This window comes from Sorex araneus, chromosome 2, assembly GCF_027595985.1.
Source record: "Sorex araneus isolate mSorAra2 chromosome 2, mSorAra2.pri, whole genome shotgun sequence".
In the NCBI taxonomy this organism is placed as follows: Eukaryota; Metazoa; Chordata; class Mammalia; order Eulipotyphla; family Soricidae; genus Sorex; species Sorex araneus.
Window position 1 is genome coordinate 305,909,136 of NC_073303.1, and position 21,442 is coordinate 305,930,577.

At 37.5% G+C, this 21,442-nt stretch overlaps 1 protein-coding gene across 1 annotated transcript in view; it reads left to right on the plus strand.

The window, feature by feature from the left end:
• The window catches only part of SPATA16 (spermatogenesis associated 16), a 326,224-nt gene that overhangs the window by 78,054 nt on the left and 226,728 nt on the right, over positions 1-21,442 (plus strand). The window lies entirely within an intron of this gene.

Sequence of the window (21,442 nt, forward strand, 5' to 3'; positions counted from 1 at the left end):
TCATTGTTTCATTTGCCCTCAATGGAACGAACATCTTCGAATGCAGCAGTTATGTGCACCTAGGTTGAGAAACTCAACATGACAAATGACCTGGAACCTGAACTGCGCAGCAGGAAGAAAGCCACATGGAATGCCTTCAAGAGCATTGAAGAAGTGGTTAAGAGGACAAAGAACCTCCAGCTACAGACACATCTTTTTGACTCCACCGTTCTTCCTGCACTAACATACGCCTCAGAGACCTGGACCTTACGAAGCAGGATGAGAATGCTATTAGGGTATCCCAAAGGGGAATCAAAAGAGCTATGCTTGGAGTATCACATTTCACTCAAGTGTTCTGACCTCCGTTGATGATCAAGAATCAGGGACACTGTCTCATTTGCCAAGGCATCGAAAATCAGATGGGCCGAACAGGTAATGCGATTTAAGGATGTCCGCTCGACTAGAGCTGTTACTGACTGGATTCCACGGGATTTCAAAAACTTCATGGCTGCTCACCTATGAGATGGTCAGACTTCTTCGTCAAAACCCTAAACAAACGGTTTGAGGCTCCTCATGTTCCTGGAGTGAGCAGATGCCATTGGGCTACACTAGCATGTGACAGGGACAAATGGAGATGTTACTAGCACCCACTAGAGCAAATCGAAGATCAACGGGATGACAAGTGATACAAGTGATACAAGTGGTAGTCTCTATATCATGAAATAGTAATATAAGTGACAATCTTAGCACAATTTATCGAATATGTATTCAATAAAACTTTACTCGCTGATTATTTTTATCATAAAACATTAACAAAATTTTTAATACTGCACAATGAGTTATGTTATAAAAATTAATTTTTATACTTGTATAATTTTATACTTATAATAAGAAGCATTTAATTATCACATTTCCACGTAAGTTTTCTTCCATGACAAATGACCAGCCAAAATAGTGAGGTAGAAATATTCTTTTTCCTTTACACTTTTTATACTAGGAGCTGCCACTGTTAGTAGCATACAGGTCAACAGGAATTTGGAAATGATGTCTCCATAGCAGGTAAACTTACATTTTCTAAGCATGGTTAGTACAGAAACACTCTATTTGGGTGAATGTTTTCCTTTCTTTCAGAATTGGAAAACATTTCCACAGAGCCTTTGGGAGACTGATATGAGGGTATTAGTTGGTAAGAGAGAAAGTAATCATTTCCTCCTTGTGCACTTGGACTGAGAGCCATCAAAGTAAGTTATCACCTGTTCTCACATCCCTTGAAATTCTGATTAGTTCTCTTGCAAAAAATATTCTTTCTCTGTTATGTTTCACCACCAGCTCTGGGAAACAGCATGTCTACTTTTCCATTGAAACTTCAAAAGTTGTGCTTTAAATAAAGTTTTATCCTTGCATGAAGAAATGACTTCCTCATACTATAAAATTTCAGTTTTCTCCGCATGAAGCTATAAATACTGCTTTAAAGTCCCTTTCTGAAATCCATATCCTCTTATCACTGTTTTTATGACTTTTTCTCCTAAACTATCTAAATTTGAATATACATCAGAAACAATACACTTTTTTCTTTTCTTTTTTTCCAAACGCTCACCTTTTCTGCAATTCATATCATGAAATAGAGATGAAGTCTACCTTATAATTTGAGTGATATATACTTGGAATCAGAAAAAAATCTTGCAAACAAAACATTTAAGGAAGAACTGTGCAGAAATGTGGGGAAAGCACTGAAACTGAAATCAGAGCAATAATTTTTAGTTTCTTTCTTAGCTTTTTATGAACTGTAGGACCATGGACCCCTTCTTCACTCTCCCTGAATCATAGTTTTATTGCCCCAAATATGGGAGGTCGTGACTTCCTGATCGACCTCAAACCTTCCAGTTAAGAAAACGATATGATAATATATAAAAGTGTTACTTAAATGCCAAATTTCCCTTTATATGGATTATACTTCAGCAACTCTGCAGAAACTCTGTTTGAGGATTCTGTCTTTGATAGTTGGAAACCCTGCACAAGCACTCTGTATCAGCTTAGGGTCCACTATTGTCAGAAAGTCATATACCATAATATCTTCCTTTGAGCATTAAATGCACTAAGAGAGGGGTTATGTGAAAACATACTGAACCTTTACCTGAATGATTAGGGAATAGTTTTCTTTTGCCCTCTTTTAAAAGGCAACTCTTTATAAAGTCACAATAGTGGTTAAAATATTCCTCTCTGCTATGTAACATGATATATTATTCAAAACATTCATTGTCCATGAGCGGTTATGATATCTCAGCTGTTTAAAATAACTTGGTGGGGCCAGAGCAGTATCACAGCAGGTAGGGCACTTGCCTTTCATGTGACTGACCGAAGTTTGATCCTGGGCATCCAGCATGGTCCTCTGAGTCTGCCAGCCAGGAGTAATACCTGAGAGAAGATATATAAATCCTGAATCACTGAATGTGACCCCCAAGCCAAAATAAAGTAAAATGGGTTTTTCTGTATTTATAACATAAAAACTTGGATTATTTTTATACAAGTATTTTTCTTCATGGCATAAAATCAAGGTGTTCATTTAAACATGCATTCTGAGAAGAAAAAAATCTTTGTTCTTATTTAAAATTTTTTTACTAACTAGAATTTATATCAGATACAAAATTATAGATCTGACACTGAATGCTGAAGTTTCTGTGATACTGATTCAAATCCCTGTCACCATATATGGTCCCCTGAACACCAATAGGGGCCACTGCTGAGCTCAGAGACAGAAATAACCCCTGAGTATACTCTCTCTCTCTTTCTCCCTCTCTCTCTCTCTCTCTCTCTCTCTCTCTCTCTCTCTCTCTCTCTCTCTCTCTCTCTCTCTCTCTCTCTCTCTCTCTCTCTCTCTCTCCCCCCTCACCCCGCCGGTTATGGCCTAGACATAGAAATGTTTTAGTACCTATAAATATTAATTTCTGGAATACTTTCAATTAATACTTAAGCATATTTGAAATATGAGAATTTAAAAGACATTGATATATGGGGCTAGAGATATCTTTACTAAGGTTAAGGTACTTTGCCAACTTGTTTTCAGCCCAATATTGAATAGGGTTCCTTGAGCACAACCAGGAGTATCCCTTAACACAGAGCCCGAAGTAAGCCCTGAATATAGGCTGGTGTGCCCCAACTGCAAAATAAACAAGAAAGAAAGAGAGAGCAAGGAAGGGAGGGAGAGGGGGCGGGAAGGTTGGAGGGAGGGTGGGAGGGAGGGAAGAGAAAGAAAAGAAAAGAATAAAAGAAAACAAAAGAAAAAAGAAAAGTGCTTGCCATAGAGACAATAGCAGCAGGAGTGGAAGTGGAGGGAAAACTGAGACGTTGGTCATTAGAAATGTCCACTGTGACAGAACAGATATAGGAACATTATATGACAGAAACCCAATCATGAACAACTTCGTAACTGTCTCGCTGTGATTCAATTTTAAAATATAAACAATTTTTAAAGTATCACAAAACTCTGGAAGAAAGGGAAAAATTAAAAATTTATTCAGAATGCACCAAATCTTCTCAGATAAGTCAAAGAACTCCTGAGTTTTCCACCTAGCTAATGCTGAAACTAGAATTTTCAAAAGTGACCATGATAAAACCATGCACAAAAAGGAATTTTTGAAATATATACCTTTAAATAAAAAGACCTCTGTGATCTTTACATTTGTGCTTTTCTTTCTTCCCCTTACATCACCAACACTATCTTAATTTTCCATTCATATTTACCATTAGTTTCTTTGTCTATACAACTTTGAACTTTCTTTCTTTCTTTTTCCTTCCTTCCTTCCTTTCTTTCTTTCTTTCTTTCTTTCTTTCTTTCTTTCTTTCTTTCTTTCTTTCTTTCTTTCTTTCTTTCTCTTTCTTGAATTAGTCAACTCTAGAGGAAAGTAACTTTTAAGTTATTAACGGATATAAATGTGACTTACTTGGTTGCTTAATAAATATTGACCTATATATCACTGTGATTCCCATCCCATTAATTTACTATTTTCCAGTGGCATATTAGTGATACATAGATGTATTTCATGTTACAAATTTTATTTTTTCTTATAAATTATAGATAAGTGATATATATGTATCTATCACATGCATATACAGTTTTTCTGTCTATAAATATAAGCATTTTACATCTTATATATATAATCAATATCTTATGTTATTTATAAAAATATATTCTATGTATTATATATAACACTTTACCTATATAGGTAGTAGGTTTAGATACATCACTGAATATGTGACAATTATGAGTTGGTCTTAAACAAGAAACTTGTATTATGATAGCAATTAAGTTTCGATTTTGTCCTTATAGGATCTCACGATGGCATTTATGGCAACTGAGGGGCATTAATATCTAAAGCAGTGCTTCCTAAACCTTTTTTTCAATTAATGACTCTTTTGCAGGCTTATTTCTCTTGTGTGCCCCAGGCCCCATCCTACTGGTTGATCCCCAAGTCTCATACCATGACTATCACCCCCCATTTACATAATTTTTACCTGCAACATCCTTGAGAAACACTGATCTAAAGTGCTTAGAGTTTACATGACAAAATTATTTGGATTTGGATCATAACTTTAGTATTACTATCTATTAAATTAGGACTTCTCCCTTAAAGCAAATTTCCTCACATACATATTTAGAAAGATATCTGATAAAATATTACCTTTAGAAGATTTAGCACAATAACAAACAGCAGTCAATACTTAAATATAACTCCTGTACCAGGTTTACTTTTTAATACAAATAGCTATCTTAAAATTTATAAAACTTATTATCTTCTCTTTAAAAATCACTTTCTGGGCTAAAATGCATGGGCAAGAACAGAGGAAGATTGATTGTATTAATTCATCTCACTTCTGCCATTTTTCTAATCTGCTTTACACATCAGATAGCTGAAATTTAGGCATATTCCTAGGGAAAAAATACTGAAGGTTAATGTGTATCATCTACATGCTTCAGAGCTTAAGCAAATTACTGGCTGGTCAGACCAAGGTGAAATACAATGGAATAAACCCACTGTGGCCACACCTCTATTTTAAAACTACTTGGGAGAAAAAAATAACTGAAGTAGATATTTTAACAAAAAGGAGTAGGAGTGATTAATTACTCTTTACTATCATTCAACAGCTTGTCACCCGGGGAGCAACCTCATTTCTCCAAATCCCATAAATTTAATAGAGGTCACATCATGGCCTACTTGGCTGAAAAGCATTGCTTCTGAAGCCCTGATGGTACTTAAGACCACTGATGTGTGAACATCATTCTCCACATCTCTTAACCCCACATACTTTGCCTCACCCAGAGAGACACCTCAGTAGATATATGTGGTATCGTATGAAAAGTTCTAAGTGACACGTTGTCTGACTCATTTCATGTAACAAGACGATAAAAAATTTAAAACCAATGAATGTTATTGTACATTGTAGAGCTTCTTTCCACTCTGCTAAGGGAGTATAAAATAGTACTTATTAAAATTGAAAGCTATTAGTTTTGAAGAAACCCCTGCAGTTAAAAAATGCAGGTTTGTTTCTAAAAAGAAATTTCAGGATTCTATGAAAAATCAAAGATTATGATGATGATTAGCTGTAGTGCTTAATTTTCATTCCTCCATCTACATTAATTCACACAACAATGTTTCTAAAAATTAGGATAACTGCAAAGATATTCCAGAAAACAGGAACAGTTGAGTAAAGGGAAATTATTAACTATATCTCCTGCATGTAAATCACAGAGACAAAGATTTTTTTTGCAACTAGAATATCAAAAATTTCTCACTTTTTTCAGTACTCCTTTCTAAGGCTCTAGCACTAATTTCATTAATCTTACTACTATTAGCTCTTTTCTAAATATGTATAAAATTTGAGCCCTTTAATTTTTTTTTAATTTTATTAAATTACTGTGAGAAAGTTACAAGCTTTTATGTTTGGGTTACAATAACACAATGATCAAACTCCTATCCCTCCACCAGTGCACGTTCCCCACCACCAATATCCCGGGTATACCCCCCTTTTCCACCCTCCCCCTGCCTCCATGGCAGACAATATTCCCCATACTCTCTCTCTACTTTTGGGCATCATAGCTTGCAACACAGACACTGAGAGCCCTTTAATCTTTGCAGGGAAAAGTTGATAAGGAGTGATTTAAATCATCTTGAGAATAAGGTAATGTAGAACAAAGATCAGTGAACTTGTTTTGCTTGGATTGTTTGTTATTTTTTTTTTCAATTCTCCTGACAAAGAAAGTTACTTATGCAAGATTTAATAGCACCCAGGTGAACTGTAATTATAAGAACAAACCATTAGCCCAATCTATAGAACACATTTGTTTTGGACCTGTCTCACATACATCCAGATCACTGGAAAAGTCCTACATGAAGGATAAGGCAAATACAGAGACTTAAGTAGAACCCATGAATCATATATTTCAAAAGTTAACTGTGGAAATTACAATCATATTATCCACTGAATAGCTAACAATGGAGGTAGGTACAAGATTTCTAAAAGATTTTTAATGAATAGAATACTTAGGACTTCAAACTTCATGTAGAGGAAGAAAAACTTTACATAAACGTATAAATAGTTATAATCTCTACTGCTAACTCTGAGATGTCCCTGTACCTCCTCACTTACAGGATTTAGTACCTGCCAAATGGTGTGATTGTTTATTATCTTCTTTTAGAGATTAACAAAATAAACAGAATTATGCATTGGAGAATATCTTTAGAAATATAAATTTAGAAATATAAAACTATTTTCATAAGAAATATAAAATAATATATATGAATTTAGAAATTGGAAAATGTACTATTAATGAAGTACATCATATCTTTCCATTTTAGATATTGTCTTCATTGCTAATTTTTTGTCAGAGCTTGATATTTCACTTATTTCTAGTTTAAAACTTAATCTGTGATTTAATTTTTAATTTCTTTTTAATTTTTTGAACTCCTCCAGTTCCCAAATGTTGTTCTTAAACTTAATAATATTAAAGTAACGAAGAGAATAATATCTTTTGGTATATCTTTCATCTTTTTTCTCAAATGAATGTCTTCAGGATTCAGTATTGAGATTTCCTGCTTCTCCATATTTGCCTTCATTTCTCCTATGCTGACGTCATTTCCAGGGATAATTTAACCAACTGAGCAAAGAAGAGTTCCTTTATACTGGATTCCTGCAATTTTGACACTTGTAACTTAATTTGAAGTAGGGACAATTTTATTGGTAGAATCAAATCTGTAGATAGGAAAGAAATGCTGAACATGCAAAACATCCAACTTCCATGACTGAGCTCACAGAAATTAGCAAGAAGAATTGTTAATTATCTGAGCAGATAATCTATAAATGATAAAATATGAATAACAAATATGCAAGAAAATTTTTTTCTTAAATAATTGAGAAAATAAGTGAAAATATTTTATTTTTACATATTTTAAACTTTTTAAAAATTTATTTTTAATTAAATTATTTTTTTATTGAATCACCATGACATACAGATAGAAAAACTGTTCATGATTGTGATCAGTCATATAATATTTCAATACCTCAATACATTTCCCACAACCAAAGTTCCCAGTTTCTCTCCTGCCAACTGCTCCCCAGGTACCCCCACCAGCCTGCCGCTAGGATGATAACATTTTAAAAATAAAAGTAAGTAACTACACTTCCTTAGTTTTGGAAAAAGAGGTGAGGTTAAAAGCTGTGATTTTTTTCTGAATGAAACACGGAAGCATACAAAAAGCATACATATATTGAGAAAAAATATAACTGAATATTCATCCAAATGTTAGTAAAATAACTACTGAAAAACTACCAGAAGATTAGAGAGACAAAAAAATCAGCACTTAAAAACCGAAATCAGTAAATTCAAGAATTAATAAATTGCGGCTCGGGGCTTCTCCTGAAGCCCCTGCCTGGCACCTTTCCGCCGCCGCCGTCGGAGCCTGACCAATCTCCATCCTGCAGGTAAACAGGCAATCCCTTGGAGAGCCTGCCTCAGCGCGGAGAAGCCCCCTCCCCGCCCCCTGCCCGCCGCGGCTCCGGGCTTCTCCTGAAGCCCCTGCCTGGCACCTTTCCGCCGCCGCCATCCGATCCTGACCAATCCCCACTCTGCTGCTTAGGGGCGTGTCCTCATCTCAGGGGGCGTGGCCTAAAAGTGGGCGTGGCCTCTTTCCAGAGCGGCCAACGCTAACGCGGCCGCAGTTATTTTTTTTTTACCATTCCATGCCTTCTCCTTTGGCCACAATTGATAGAATTCATTCCTTCAAAGAACTCCCTGAGGCCCTCCCTTTCCCCCACTTCCCGCTGCCGTCTTTGTCTCCCGAGTTTCTGAAGTCACTCCCTGCTCGCCAGGCGCACCCCGTCTCCAAAACCGGCTTGTAACTGCGCACATCCATCAGGTACGAGGACCATCCCTCGGCCACGCCCTCCCTTTCCCCCAATTCCTGCTGCCATCTGCGTCTCCCGAGTTTCTTTTTTTTTTTTTTTTTTTTTGCTTTTTGGGTCACACCTGGCGATGCACAGGGGTTACTCCTGGCTATGCACTCAGGAATCACCCCTGGCCGTGCTCAGGGGACCATATGGGATGCTGGGATTTGAACCCGGGTCGGCCGCGTGCAAGGCAAACGCCCTACCCGCTGTGCTATCTCTCCAGCCCCGTCTCCCGAGTTTCTGATGTCACTCCCTGCTCGCCCGGCGCACCCCGTCTCCCGAACCGGCTTGTAACTGCGCACGTCCCCCCCATCAACAGGAAGACACTGGGGGCGTGGCCTGTGTCTTAGTGGGCGTGGTCTAAAGTGGGCGTGGCCTCCTCTCAGAGCGGCCAACGCTAATGTGGCCGCAGTTATTCTTTGCTACCTCAGCTCAATCCGTACTGTGTATTCCTTTGAAAACTCACTTTTGCGATCTCAAACATTTACGCAAAATAGCCATTAGCTTAGGCTGACACTATAAAAGCTATCAGTGAATAAGGGAAGTTTAGCACAATCGGAGCCCCTTCTTCCCACAAAAAGGAAGAGGAATAAATAACTACAAGGTTCCAACTCTGCACTTCCGTGACAATATGAAGAAACAGCGAAAATCCCCTCCACGAAGAGAGGGAGAAGAAAAGATACTAGAAACCTCAAAAGAGTCTCCCAACATCTACGACCTCTCAGATAAACAATTCAGAGAGGAAATATGGAGGAGAGTCGACCTACTCCAAGCAACTATGGAACAGACATCCAATAAATTAAGGGAGGAGATGAATCAAGTGCTGGAACGGTCTACCAAGAAAATACAGGAAGAAATGAGAGCAGAAATGAGAGCAGAAATTTCAAACCTTCGAACGGAAGTCTCACAAATAAAGCAATCGGTAGATGAAATAAAAATCTCACTAGATGCCCTCAACAGCAGAATGACTACAGCCGAAGACAAAATCAGCGAGCTTGAGGATGAGCTGCAGAAAGCTTACAGACAGCAACAAATAATGTCCAAAGACCTCAAAATGGCTATAGAGCGAATCAGAGCCTTGGGGGATGACTTCAAGAGGAACAACATAAGAATCATTGGAGTACCAGAACCACAGGGAAGTAACCCCAATGAAAAAAACATAGTCAAAGACATCATCACTAAGAAATTCCCAGAGCTGGAGAAGGCAGGCGTCCAGATACAAGAAGTCCGAAGAGTGCCAGCAAAAAGAGACCCAAATAAAAAGACTCCAAGGCATATCATAGTCAGAATGGCGGATGCTGTAGATAGAGACACAATTCTACAAGTAGCAAGGTCAAAGAGGAAAATCACATACAAAGGAGCACCCCTCAGATTTACGGCCGATCTGTCAGAAGAAACCCTCCAAGCCCGAAGACAATGGTGGGACATAGTGAAAAAACTCAACGAAATGAATGCCTCACCAAGAATACTTTATCCAGCTAAACTCTCACTCAAACTCGAAGGAACCATACACTATTTCTCGGATAAACAACAGCTCAGGAACTTCATAGACTCAAAACCAATCTTGAAAGAAGGTCTAAAGGGGCTACTGTAAGGAGCCCCATAAGAACAACAAATCCCACAGAAAGATGACACAAAACCACATCACAATAATCTCTCTCAATGTCAATGGCCTAAATGCACCTATCAAAAGACACAGAGTGGCTAAATGGATCCGGAAATTAAACCCAACATTCTGTTGCCTGCAAGAAACACACCTGAACAAACAGAGTAAACATAGACTCAAAGTCAAAGGATGGAAAACAATCCTCCAAGCAAACAACCCCCTTAAAAAAGCTGGAGTGGCCATCCTGGTATCCGACAACATAGATTTCAGGATGAAAAAGATCAAAAGGGACAGCGAAGGTCATTTTCTGTTTATCAAGGGATATGTACAACAGGAAGAAATCACACTCTTAAACGTATATGCTCCTAACAAACGACCGGCTAAATATTTAAAACGACTCCTAACAGACTTCAAAGAGGACATCACTAACAGCACAATTGTAGTCGGAGACTTCAATATGGCCTTATCACCTCTAGATAGATCCACAAGAACAAAACTCAACAAGGAAACACTGACTCTGAATGAAGAAATTGAAGAGAGAGGCCTAATAGACCTATACAGGGCCTTACACCCCCAAAACAAAGAATACACATTCTTTTCCAGTGCACATGGAACATTTTCAAAAATAGACCATGTACTGGGCCCCAGAACATACCTCAATAGAATCGGAAAAATAGAAATTGTATCAACCATCTTTTCAGACCACGATGCGCTGAAGATAGAAGCTAACCACCCACAAATACGGAAAATCAAATCAAACACCTGGAAATTAAACAATTCCATGTTGAACAATGAGTGGGTCAAGAAGGAAATCAAGGAAGAAATCAAAAGATACTTAGAAACAAATGAGAATGAAGACACGAGCTACCAAAACCTATGGGACGCAGCTAAAGCCGTGTTAAGGGGAAAATTTATAGCTCTCCAAGCATTCCTCAGGAAGGAAGAAAGGACCCACATAGATAGCTTGACTTCACGACTCAAGACCCTAGAAAAGGACCAGAGAAAGGACCCCAAACCAGACCGAAGGAAAGAAATAATAAAAATTAGAGCAGAAATTAATGACATCGAAACCAAAAAAACAATCCGAAAGATCAATGAAACAAAGAGTTGGTTCTTTGAGAAAATAAATAAGATTGATAAACCGCTAGCAAGTCTCACAAAGAAAGAAAGAGAGAAAACTCTAATAAATCGAATCAGAAATGAAAAGGGGGACATCATAACAGAAACCAGTGAGATTCAAAAGATCATTAGAGACTACTTTGAAAGTCTTTACGCCACAAAAAAGGAGAACCTAAAAGAAATGGATGGATTCCTTGATTCCTATAATCTCCCAACACTGAAGAAAGAAGACCTGGAATACCTGAATAGACCCATCAATGTTAAGGAAATTGAAACGGTAATCAAAAACCTCCCCAAAAACAAAAGCCCAGGCCCAGATGGTTTCACTGGCGAATTCTTCCAAACATTTAAAGAAGACCTATTGCCTGTTTTCCTCAAACTTTTCCAGGAAATTGAAAAAACAGGAACTCTCCCAAACAGTTTCTATGAAGCACATATCTACCTAATACCAAAAGCAAACAAAGACACCACTAAGAAAGAAAATTACAGACCAATTTCCCTGATGAACACCGATGCGAAGATCCTCAACAAAATACTAGCAAATAGGATCCAACAACTCATCAAAAAGATCATACATCACGACCAAGTGGGATTCATCCCAGGGATGCAAGGATGGTTTAACATTCGGATATCAATCAACATAATCCAGCATATCAACAAAAGTAAAGATAAAAACCATATGATCATATCAATAGATGCAGAGAAAGCATTTGACAAGATCCAACATCCTTTCATGATGAAAACCCTCGCCAAAATGGGGTTTGGAGGAACTTTCCTCAAGATAGTCGAAGCCATCTATCACAAGCCTACGGCAAGCATTATCCTCAACGGGGAAAAACTAAGGGCCTTTCCTCTGAGATCAGGCACAAGACAAGGATGCCCACTCTCACCACTCCTCTTCAATATAGTACTGGAAGTACTTGCGATAGCTATTAGACAAGAAAAAGAGATTAAGGGCATCCAGATAGGAAGGGAAGAAATCAAACTCTCACTATTTGCAGACGACATGATACTATATCTAGAGAAGCCTAAAACCTCTACTAAGAAACTCTTAGAAACAATAGACTTATACAGTAAAGTTGCAGGCTACAAAATCAATACCCAAAACTCCATGGCCTTCATATATGCAAACAATGAGGCAGAGGAAAGGGACATGAAAAAAGCAATCCCATTCACAATCGTGCCCCAGAAAATCAGGTACCTCGGAATCAGCTTAACCAAGGAAGTAAAAGACCTTTACAAAGAAAACTACATAACGCTACTCCATGAAATCAAAGAGGACATGAGGAAATGGAAACATATACCCTGCTCGTGGATAGGGAGAATCAATGTTGTCAAAATGGCAATACTCCCTAAAGCATTATACAGATTCAATGCGATCCCTATAAATATACCCATGACACTCTTCAAAGAAATGGATCAAGCAATCCTAAAATTCATATGGAATAACAAACGTCCAAGGATAGCTAAAACAATTCTTGGGAAAAAGATGATGGGAGGCATCACCATCCCCAACCTCAAACTTTACTACAAAGCAGTAACAATTAAAACAGCATGGTACTGGAACAAAGGCAGAGCCGTAGACCAATGGAACAGGGTGGAATATCCCTACACACAACCCCAAATGTATGACCATCTAATCTTGGATAAGGGAGCAAGAGATGTGAAGTGGAGCAAGGAAAGCCTCTTTAACAAATGGTGCTGGCACAACTGGACAACCACATGCAAAGAAATGGGTTTAGACCTTGACCTGCCACCATGCACAAAAGTCAGATCAAAATGGATTAAAGACCTCAACATTAGACCACAAACCATAAGGTACATTGAAGACAAGGTAGGCAAAACCCTCCACGATATTGAAGATAAAGGTATCTTCAAAGGTGACACGGAACTAAGCAATCTAGTAAAAACAGAGATCAACAAATGGGACTACATTAAACTAAAAAGCTTCTGCACCGCAAGAGATACAGTGACCAGAATCCAAAGACTATCCACAGAATGAGAAAGGATATTTACACAATACCCATCAGATAAGGGGTTGATATCAATGGTATATAAAGCACTGGTTGAACTCTACAAGAAGAAAACATCCAACCCCATCAAAAAATGGGGCGAAGAAATGAACAGAAACTTTACCAAGGAAGAAATACGAATGGCCAAAAGGCACATGAAAAAGTGCTCTGCATCACTAATCATCAGAGAGATGCAGATCAAAACAACCATGAGATACCACCTCACACCACAGAGACTAGCACACATCCAAAAGAACAAAAGCAACCGCCGTTGGAGAGGATGTGGGGAGAAAGGGACCCTTCTACACTGCTGGTGGGAATGCCGACTGGTTCAGCCCTTCTGGAAAACAATTTGGACGACTCTCCAAAAATTAGATATTGAATTCCAATTTGACCCAGCAATACCACTGCTGGGAATATATCCCAGAGAGGCAAAAAAGTACAATCGAAACAACATCTGCACATGTATGTTCATCGCAGCACTGTTTACAATAGCCAGAATCTGGAAAAAACCCGAATGCCCCAGAACGGATGACTGGTTGAGGAAACTTTGGTACATCTATACAATGGAATACTATGCAGCTGTTAGAAAAAAGGAGGTCAAGAATTTTGTAGTCAAGTGGATGGGCATGAAAAGTTTCATGCTGAGTGAAATGAGTCAGAAAGAGAGAGACAGACATAGAAAGATTGCACTCATCTATGGTATATAGAATAACAGAGTGGGAGACTAACACCCAAGAACTGTAGAAATAAGTACCAGGAGGTTGACTCCATGGCTTCGAGGCTGGCCTCACGTTCCGGGGAAAGGTCAACTCAGAGAAGCGATCACCAACTACATTGTAGTCGAAGGCCATGTGGGGGAAGGGAGTTGCGGGCTGAATGAGGGCTAGAGACTGAGCACAGCGGCCACTCAACACCTTTATTGCAAACCACAACAGCTAATTAGAGAGAGAAAACAGAAGGGAATGCCTTGCCACAGTGGCAGGGTGGGGTGGGGGGGAGATGGGTTTGGGGAGGGTGGGAGGGACACTGGGTTTACGGGTGGTGGAGAATGGGCACTGGTGAAGGGATGGGTTCCCAAACTTTGTATGAGGGAAGTATAAGCACAAAAGTGTATAAATCTGTAACTGTACCCTCACGGTGATTCTCTAATTAAAAATAAATAAATTAAAAAAAAAGAATTAATAAATTAATCTAAGCCTTTAAGTTTTCAGAGAAAAAATTCAAACCTCTAGCAATTCTAATTAAAAATCAGAGGAAAAGCAAAACACAAAGTATTGAGCATGATCAATGACATACAACACAAGAGCACAAGCACTTAAAAATGTTCAGACAACATAGTGTTCTCTACTGTAACGACATTTTAAAATCTGAGTGAAACCGATAATTTTCTGGGAAAACATAAATTAACAAATTGTTGAAATGCACTGAAAATCTAAATAAAATAATAGTAACAAGAAAATAAGAGGTGACAGGAGTGGAGCACAAATATTTTCAATGCTTTCTTCAAACAAGAATATTTAAAATATGGAAATATTTCCAGTTTGTTTTTCTAGAAACTAGCACAAACCCCAAACCGAAATGTGTTAAACATATTTAAAAATAAATTGCATATTTGGAAAAATATAATTATGTATTTATTAAGATAAGCTGATAAAACCTTGAACAGTCTAATAATAAGCACAAATGAAAATCATAAGCAAACAGAATACTCATGAACAATAAATATAAGTTAAGCTAATTAAATTAAGTGGGGTGCCATTTTTTTCATTTGATTAACAAGGAATAGATTAAAAGATTGCTAATATCTCGTTGTGAAGAAAGAAACAGAAATAAGAACTTGTTGGTTAAAGTGTAAAACTTCTGGAGAGCAGATTGATTTATGCTATATATAAATTTTATTGCATATTTCTGACTTGGGCCAGAGCCATAGCACAGCGGTAGGGAGTTTGCCTTGCACGCAGCCGACCTGTGTTCGATTCCTCCACCCCTCTCGGAAAGCCCGCATACTACCAAGAGTATTTTGCCCCCACAGCAGAGCGTGGCAAGTTACCCATGGCATATTCAATATGCCTAAAACAGTAACAAGAAGTCTCAAAAAAAAACCAAAAGTGCCCGCTCGAGCAAATCGATGAGCAACGGGATGACAGTGACAGTGATTTCTAACTTAAATTTCAATATGTAAGAATAAATGATAATAATTTGAAAATGATAAAATGTTTGCACAAATAAGCATATATGTATATATACATATATCACTGTCATCCCTTTGCTCATCGATTTGTTCTAGCGGGCACCAGTAACATCTCTCATTGAGAGACTTATTTGTTTTTGGCATATCCAATACACACGGGTAGTTTGCCAGGCTCTCCCTCGGGGGCTCGATATTCTCGGTACCTTGCTGGGCTCTCCGAGACGGGCGGAGGAATCGAACTCGGTTCAGCCGAGTGAAAGGCGAATGCCCATATGTGTGTGTGTGTGTGTGTGTATATATATATATATATGTATATATATAATCCCCCACTTTTATACATATATATCTGTTCTGGATACATCATGACATCACAAATTTTCAGTATTGAAGGGACCACCACGTCAATAATGGTTGAAAGTGATTGCTCTGGATGAGAGATGGGGGCTGAAAGTGGGTAAAGGACCAAATATGATGGATTTCAGTACTGTATTGCAAACCATAATTCCCAGAAGGTGTGAGGGAGGGACGGAGAGAGAGCAGAGAGAGGAGAGAGAGAAAGAAAGAGAAAGAGCGAGAGAGAACAAAAGAACCTTCCATAAAGGCAAGGTTGATGGGGTAGGGGTTGAAGGAGGGAAACTGGGAACATTGGTGGTGAGAAATGTACACTGGTGGAGAGATGGGTCAAAAATTATATGTTTTATGACTGAAACCTGATCATGAACAGCTTTGTAACTGTGTTTCTCATGGTGATTTAATAAATAAACATAAATTTTCAGCATTGCTAGAAAATATATAACTATGGAAAACAAGTATGTATTTATTAAAAGTCTTCTGCTTCCTACTGATTCTGTCCTGTGAAAACATAGGATTCAAAAAATATCTGATCAAATTTATTCGAATTTTCTTTTTGAGTCTAGCGGAATCAATGTTGATTATTCTTCTGATAAACTAACACTTGGTTTCATTTTTCTTTTGTAATTTGTTTCTGTATCATTGATTTCCACTCTAGTTTTTGCAGTTTCCTTCCCTCTACTTTGATTTTCCTGTGTTTTCTTTCTTGCTTCTTAAGATGTGAGTTTAGATGAATGCCTGCAATGTTAAGACCTTCCTTTCTAGAATAGCGTTTGCTCCGATGATTTGCCTCATAATACTTGATTGCTTGCATACTCATTTTCACTTGTTTCTAGGGATCTTTTTATTTGTTCTTTATCCCACTGTTGTTTAGCTTCCAAGTACTTGAGTTTTGTTTTTTCCCCCCACTTTTAAGGTATTATGGGAAAATGTACTTAATATGATTTCTTTTTCTTGGTTTAATAGATAGTTTTTGTGTCCCAGCATGTGGTCTATCCTAGAGAATATATCATGAGTTGCATAATAATAAGTACATATAAAATATACCAAATTCTTTCATTTTTTTCTTTTTTAATATCATCATTTACTTATTGATTTTTTTGTTTGCTTGATCTATACAGAAGTGAGAAGGAAGATTAAATTCTCCTGCTACTATTGTTTTCTATCAGTAGCTTTTCTCAGTATTGCTGTCAGTTACTTTATCTTTCTGGTTCTTTGGTACATACATATATAAATATACATATGTGCATATATATGTGTTAAGTGTTCTTGATGTATATTTTATTATATGTTCTTGATATAATTATATAATGGACAACATTATATAATGTCCCCTGTTACCTTTTTAAATTTTAAGTCTATTTTTTCCTAAGGATATACAGTCCTCATGGCAGACAATATTCCCATACTTTCTCTCTACTTTGGGGCCCAAACATGAAAGCTTGTAACTATCTCATGGTGATTCAATAATTCTTTTAAGAGGATATATATAATCCTGCCATTTTAGACTACCATTTGTCTATTGAGTTGTTCCCCAGAATTTTAGTTTGATCTTATGTATATCATTACAGTTCTAGTACTTCTCCTATAAGCTCTATAAGTTTGAATTCATCCTTCCTGCCACTCTGCAATATGATTGGTGAATACAGACCATATATGCTAAGTGAAATGATAGGAATAAGAGAATTTATTCCCATATTTCTCCAGAATTGAGTGCTTGTGAAGTTTATCTTTGCTGCTTTGTCTGTCTTTTATTTTCTTCCCCTGTACTTAGATATTTGCTTTTAATGCAATGACAAGGTTCCAGTTGCTTCTTCTTGTTCCCTACTCTATGGATATGTGCTTTCAGATTACAATGTAGTTGAACTCAAGTTCTGCGGCTGTATATTACCCATGTTTGAAGCAAATAACCCCAAGTACGTTGTACAAGACTCCATTGTTCTACTCCTCCTTTTCCCCATTTTACGTTGTGTCTCATTACCTTCTTTGCCCTTAAAGATTAGTGCTTTTCAGCATGGTGACCACCACTTTATGAGCACAAAAAGGAGGTATGAGCCGGCAGCAAGGGGATGCTCGGGAGATCCCAGGATGAGGGTGGTACCAGCCCCACCCTCTGCCGAGATTTAAGCACAGAGGCCACACGTGTGTGACCTTTCCACTGCTGCACGAGCATGATCCCAGAGGCCAACTAAACTACTTTGAGCACCAGCAGCTTGCAGAAATGTCTCTAGACTGTGAACTGAGCCACTGCCCCATGCGGCGCCAGGAGGGAAGGGTTTTCCTCTCTTGGCTTTTCCATTTTATGAGCACCACAAAAGGGAAGTAAACGCTTGCAGTGATGCAATTTCTGGCAGAAATTTCCCTGGACTTTGTTGCTGAAATACAGAAATCCAAAACCTCGCAACCTCATATCTCTTAATTGTCAGCAATGTAAAACATTATCAAATGATTCCTTTTCAACAGGTCTGACTTTGGGGGAAACTCCAAACAGTAATAGTGAGATTTTTGTTGAAATATTGAAGGTAATCAAAGTAAAGTGAAATCTATCAGCTACACAGGCAGAGTGGGGGGGATAGAAGTATACTGGGGCTCCTGGTGGTGGAAAATATGCACTGGTGATGGGATGGGTGTTGAGCATTGTATAACGGAGATGTAAGACTGAAAGCTCTGTAACTTTCCACATGGTGATTCAATTAAAAAAAGAAATAAAAAATATTTTAAAAAATAAAGATTAGTGCTTTTGACAGCTCGATTAATTGTCATGAACTTTTTTAAATGATGTTTGTGAAACTTTATGCCATTCCTTATACTTGAATAACAACTTACCTAGGAAACATATTCCTGTTTGGGTGTTTATGCCATCCAGCATTTTGCCTATGTCATATATTCTCATCTAGACACCAGAGTTTCATATGATAGATCAACTCTATGTCTTGTGTGGCTTCAATTATATGTAATTTTTATTCCTTGATTTTGCTGCTCTAAGGTTCTGCCTCTGGTTTTTGCCATATAAATATTTTTAGGTAGGAGTATTCATGATTATTTCCAACAGTTTTCAGGCTTACTTCTGGCTCATTCCTCTGAGATTATTCCCGGTGATGCTTGGAGAACCAAATCCTGTGCTGGGGATCAAATCAGGATCAGCCATGTGCAAGAAAAGAAGCTTACTTATTCCATTAGCTCTTTCATACTGTCTTTTGTCATTTTTAATTGTATTGTGTCTTAGTATTCTTCTATTTTTGTTTTTGTTTAGAATTTTCTGAGATCCATGTTCTTGGATCTTGGTGTATTACTCAGTCGACTCTCTTATTAGGAATATTCTCAACTATAATTCTTCCCCCTATATCCTCAACTATAATTCTCTCTCCTACAATTGAATCTCCTACAATTCAGATGTTATTGCTCTTGAAGCTGCTACGTATATTTCTGATGTTTTATTCATTTTTGTTCATCCTTTTTTCCTCCTTCTGTCATTTATTTATGGTTTTATGTACTTTATCTTTAAGAACCCAGATTTAGTTCACTGCTTCCTTCCTTCTGCTACTAAACTCACATAATTTAGTTCACCTACCATACTCTTCAGTTCTGTGATGTCTGATTGCAGAAGTTTCATACTGTCTCATATGTTCTCTTTCATATGTTGTTTTTCATATGTCTTTCTTATTATGTTCATGTCATCTCATATGTTCTCTTCTGATTCTCATATCATCTCATATGTTCTCTTTCTCTTGTTAGAGTGCTCTTCTATTGCATTCCTCAATTTAAGGAACATCCTTAACACTGTACTTTCCAGTCTTTACCTAAGAGTTCTGTGTGCCTGTAAATCTTTTCCAACTTTTGCTTCCTCCATTAATGTAGGTGAGCTCCCCCTTTCTTAACTGTGTGATGTGTGCCATCGTGGTGTGATTTTTGTGTCGATCTGAGTATCTACAATTTATATGACTGATTCTCCATAGAACCTGAGACCAAGTTTGTGTTGTTCCTAATCACTACTAAGACTTTGCAGTATAGACTAATGCTACCCCTTAGCATTTAAGATCCTTGTGCCTCAATGTTAACTTTGTTTGAGGGGTGTTCTAAATAGGTTTTTTCCTTCATTCTACAGAAATATCTTTAGTGCTCATATAAGGTTAGTTTAGCGGAAATGAACTTCTTTAACTGTTTGCTGTTAAGTTCTCTATAATTAATTCAACCCTGGGAGATAACCAAGTACTGTAGAATTTTCATGGTTAATGGTATTTTTCAGTTAGGACTTTGGATATAACTTGCCCTTCTTGTCTATAGTTTATCTGATGAGAAAACCACTATTTCATGAGTAGACGGGTCTTCATATGACTATTTTCTCTTACTGTTTTTTGAACACTTTCCTTAATATTTTTGCAACTTTAATTATACAGGATTTTTTGGTTGCATTCTATTTGGATTTATTTTATTTGTACTCTTTGAGCTTCTTATATCTAGAAATCTATTTGTTTTCCTAGTTTAGGGGAAGTTATGGGCTATTACTTTCTCAAATTAAATTTCACATACATTTCCGGAATGTCTTCTTCTGGAATTCCTATGATGCAGATATTGTTCTTGCTCTTATCCCATTTAATAATTATTTTCTTTTGTCTTCTTGGATGCTTTTAATTGCTCTGCCAGCTCTGTTTTTGACTTTTAACTTAGTCCATTAGTGAGCTCCTTTAGTCACCTAATTTTAAGTACAGCTGAGCATTAGTTGTCTATGTATTTCTTGTTTGAAACTATCATTTTTACTCTTTGTTGATGTCCTTATTTATTTTCATTCATGGTACCTCTAATTTCAATGAGCATCATTATTATTCTTTTTCTGAACATTAACATTTCTTCAGATAATATACCTAGTTTCTTGCATTAGGTATTTTTAAATTCATCAGTTTTGTCTGTGTTTATCAATTGGGATTAATTTCTATGCATCCTCATTATATTTGGTACTCTATATTATATCTATGTACGTGTTTATTAATCTCCTTGGATTTCTAATGTGATTCACATGTTAAAATGGAAGGTCACTGAGTATTAACATAGGATGTTTGCCTTGGATTCTGGGATGAATAGACTTTGAATGGTCTGAATTCTGATCATAAACAGAATGAGAGAAGAGTCAGTGAAGAGTGGTAGTTCAAGAACCCAGCCTACAGGATGAGGACCAGGGAAACTGGAAGTGCAGAGGTTGCTGTCAATGGTGTATTAGTGGTACAAATCTTTTGGTTGCTGTAGCTGCTTGAGGAAAGAACAAGAAGTTTGTAATAACTGCCTGCTCAAAATAAATTTCTCTGGTCAAACTTTCTCAGAAGCATCAGACTACAGCTAACCCCTCAATTGCAGCCTGGTTCTGATATCAGCAAAATTTTTGTAGGCTGGAACTGGACAAGCAGATGCTATCAGTAGTTGGAAAATTTGTATTCTACTGGCTTCCCCAAATTTCTGATGAGCCATGATGGAGAAAGGGCTAGTATTTTTGAGAAAGCAATATTACTTCTTTCCAGCTAGAACAACAACTTTTCCCAAAAGTTTTAATAGTCCCATCTGTCATTATAGTAAATTAAGACCTGAGAAGCCCACAGAGGTATGCTTGGGAAATAGTAGGTATTTTTACGGTGCCCTCTGTTTCCTACTCTTAAGTCCCACCTTGGAGCCACAAGTTGTAATTATCTTGGTAGTGGATGGAGTACAAGGAACTGGGGAATCAGGTGCAACAGACTTTTTGAGTTCCTG